Raw genomic sequence first — 4,483 nt, forward strand, 5'->3', positions numbered from 1 at the left:
GAATAGTATGATATGGTCATTTGTTTTTTTTTTTAATGACAAATATTGTCAAATAAAATAGTGTAAAAATTGAAAAAAAAATGTATTTATACTAATTTAGAGAATATTAATTTATTTTTCAATAGAATAAATTATATATTGAATGACAAAAGTTGTTATTAATTAGTTTCTGTTCGCACTAATGAATACTCATCGATGGTGTTTCAATAATGATGCAAGTTTATAAGTTTGGAAATTTAAAAATCATGTTATAAAATATGAAGTTTTAACATGTAACAATGTTGATCATATTATTTTAATTTCAAGAATGAATACGACACGTCGATACCAACAAATAAAATTGTCTCAGGTACATTTCAACAAAAATAAATCTCCATAAATATTGCTATCAATGAGAAATTATTTTATTTTAAGGACAAATACTAGTTTTTTTACGGTATTTCCTAACTCGATAAACCAAAAATTAATCCACCACGTATTGATATTTCATTTATTAAAAGTATGTTACTAGTAGCCAATAAATTGCTACACACAAGACGAAATTTGAACTCTTTATACTTGTTTTAACAAATAAGTAAGACAACTACTCAACCAACTTAAATTAGTTAACTCAAATACTAATTATTTTTAATATTTCAAATTGTAAAATATTTATAGTAATTATTATTATATATATTTTTATTTATTTTTTAATAAAAATTTTATATAATTTTATGTATTATTTGTGCAGGATAAAAGAACATATATTAGTTTAAAATTTAAAATTTAGAATTAACAATTTTAGGATTTAAAATTTAAGACGTAGAATATAGAATTCATCATTTAGAATTTAGAATATTTAGAATTTAAAAAATATTACACTCTTAATTTTGTTAAAGACACATCAGCATTCATCACCGCATAATATTTATAAATTATTTAACAAAAATCTCTACCACAACAGAAAAAAATTGGAACCTGTTATAGAAAAATAAAATTTGAATTTTTGCCGTTTTTCTGAACCCGATTGAAGTTGATTATGTGGTGTTTTGTTATTAAATGATGATAGACAATCATAACTTGTCATTGTCAAGTGGGAAAGAAATAAAATAGAAGAAAAACAAAGAAGAAGAAAAATAGTAGTGTACTTTGTCCTTTTGCTCACTTTAATTAGCAAAGTAGTTCAGATTAATTAGTGAAACATGTGTAGTGTTCAAGTTAAGAAGTCTTAAATATCATGTTTTAAGTGTTACGATTTTTAGGTAGTTCATATTGGCTTGCAAGACAAAGCACATACACATGCAACACATGGTACATTAAATGAAAATGGTCATTATAAACATATACAAGCTAAGTTAGGCTTATTTGGTACATCATACAGCATAAATTTTGATCATATTAAATATACTTTAAACAGTAAAAGAAAAAAACAGTATTATAAATGTAAGATATACTTATTATTATTATTATTATTATTATTATTATTATTATTATTAATAAGTAAACTATTTACTCCTTTCACTTCAAAACATATTTTCACATTTTAGATGTAGAAAAAAATTGCTATACTTAAACAATTACTGGTAATATTTTAAAGTTTATGAGAATATTTGGAGTGAATATTTTAGTTTTCAAAAAATTTTAATATATAAATTAATTTTTTACGTTTAACTTTATTGTTACACTATAATATTTTGGGTCTATGGCTATAATTTTTTTGTCACAGTTTTATTATGATCATAGATTTTCTATGGTCACAATTTTGTTACTGTGATAAAAAAAAAGTTATGGTCACGGTTTTTAGGAAAATGATGATTATAAAATATCTATGGTCACGATTTTTTAAAAAAGGATAACTTAAAAGAGTCTATGATTACGAGTTTAGAGGATGACCTAAAGGAGTCTATGATTACGATTTTTTATAGTGACAAAATAGAATCTATGGTCATGGTTTTCCAAAAAAGAGTAACTTAAAAGGGTCTATGGTCACGGTTTTGGGAGGTGACCTAAAAGAGTCTATGATCACAGTTTTGAGGAGTGACCTAAAAGGATCTATGATCACGGTTTTGCGGGTGACCTAAAGGGGTCTATAATTACAGTTTTTTACAGTAACAAAAAAGGGTCTATGATTACGGTTTTGGGAGCGACCTAAAGGGGTCTATGGTCACGGTTTTGGGAGTGACCAAAAAAATTTTATAGTCACGATTTTTTAAAAGAGTGACCTAAAAGAGTGTATTAGTCATGATTTTAGAAGGTGACCTAAAAGGGTTTATAGTCACAATTTTGAGGGTGACCTAAAAGAATCTATGATCACGATTTTTTGAAAAGGTAACCATAGATCTCACCCTTTTTACTAACTATAGTCACTTTTTTTACTGTGATTATAGACTTTTTTTTTTGGTTGTGTTAGTTAGAACATTTCTTGGTTAGATTCATCGGTTAATAACTAACATCTTTTATTATAGGAGAGTGTTAAGTTCGTTGCATCGATTGTTTTGTCTCGATTGTTATGCATGACATTTAACAACTACCTGTGGCACTTGACATTCCACCTCACTATGACATTAGTCGCTGACAAACAAATTTTACTGGGGACTGCTGTAACTAATTATTAAGAAAGTTAAATATCATAATTGATCTGTGTATAAAAATTGTTAGAGACTAAATGATCTGTTCGAATAATTCTCAATGACTGACTTAGGGTATTATTTAAAAATATTTTTAAATAAATAAATTTGTATGTTAAAAAATACATATAACCATATAATTTATTCAAAAAATACTATCCAAGCAACACAAAACTTCTTAGATGTATTTAGCACACTGTTTTGTCGGTTTTTAGCAAATCGATGGTGGTTCGATATTTAGTGGTATGGGAGCGAAACCTACTCCTCTTTGTAGGTACCAGTTTTTTAAAAATGCATCAAAGTGTCTTCGATTATACGAGAATTAAGAATAAAAATAAATTAAAATTTATAATTCAAGAAAAGGAATGAAAAAGTAAAGCTTTCGAAAAGAAAAAATGGTGAAAATAGAAAAGTTTGCATTGAAATTAAAGAAAACAGTAAAGTACCTTTGACTGAGTCGAAGGGCTTTGACATGAAAATTTAAAGTGCAGGAATGTAAATCAGACAATGAAGATAAAAAGAATTGAAAGATAAATTTACTTTGAAAAAATAAAGTTTACAAAAAGATAAATTGAAAGAGTAAAAATATGGAAGGAACCCTACAGAAAAGTAAATCGATCGCAGACTTAGGAATTCTCTGGGATATAAGTGTGCTTAAGTGTTTTTTCTGAGTTAAAGTTCTAACCCTAATTCCTTAAAACTTCCTAATATTTATAATCTACTTTTGGTAATTGACAATTAATTACAATTAATTACAAATTTACAACTTTGAATGCTTTCTTCTTGGTAACCGTTCCCGCCTAAACGTTTCCCATGATTTTCTCGCGGCCACTAACTTCTCCACTTCTATAATTACTCGAATCAGTTATTCGAATAACTTATCTCGATTATCTGACTTAAGTACCTTGTTCGATTTGACTTGCTCAACTTATCGAAAGGCCTTGAAATCGAATCCGTGTCGAGAACCTCCATCTAACGCTTGCGCGTGTCTTTTCAAAAATTGCTTATGTTTACGACCGCTTTACCGATTCGAACAATTCACTTTCATCGAAAATAGATCAACACACTTATATATATATTAAGAGCAACATTTGAGAATCAATTTTTTTCAAAAAATATCAATAATTTTTTTTTAAATTATTTTATTTATCTTACATTTTAGATCTTAAATCATAAATTTTTAATCACAAATTTTACATTCTCAAGAAAAAAAATTTTTAAAATTAAAAAATTAAATAATATTAATTAATAGAAAGTTAATTTTCTTGTATTTTAAATATAATATACTTGAGTATTTTCAAATAGTATCAGTGGCTGAGGAGAATAGAAAGAGAGAGAGAGATTGAGAGATGAGCGAATGAGATTTGAAGATTATAATTTCTTTATTATACCTTTTACATTTGATATTACATATACATGGACTAAGACCAATGATTTGCTATTCAAGTAACTGGTGATAACTAACTTATAACTATTGCTACGGACTCTAACTAACTTCTGATTTTCTGTAACTGTGAGTTTACTTTTTTATCCTTTCAGTTTTTAAATCTATGTATCATGCATTTAAGGCAGTGCAAATTCCTTTTTCTTTTCATTTTGTATCTAACTTAGAATTGATCACCTAGATTTAGTTGTTGAAAATCAATAAACTAAGTGAACAAATAACAGTTTTTTTTAAATCGGTTTAGAAATTTAATTTTAAAAAAATGCATAAATTTTTAAACTTTATTTCTAAAGAAAATTTCACTCTCTTCTTTTAAGAGTTACTAAAATAACACTTTCTTTCTCTCTATTTATAAAAGATATACTTCCTTCTTTTATAATTAAAAAAAAAAACTTTCTCTTTAACTTATTTTAAATTTTTTGTATTAACTATC

The sequence above is a fragment of the Arachis ipaensis genome, chromosome B01, assembly GCF_000816755.2.
Source record: "Arachis ipaensis cultivar K30076 chromosome B01, Araip1.1, whole genome shotgun sequence".
Taxonomy (NCBI): Eukaryota; Viridiplantae; Streptophyta; class Magnoliopsida; order Fabales; family Fabaceae; genus Arachis; species Arachis ipaensis.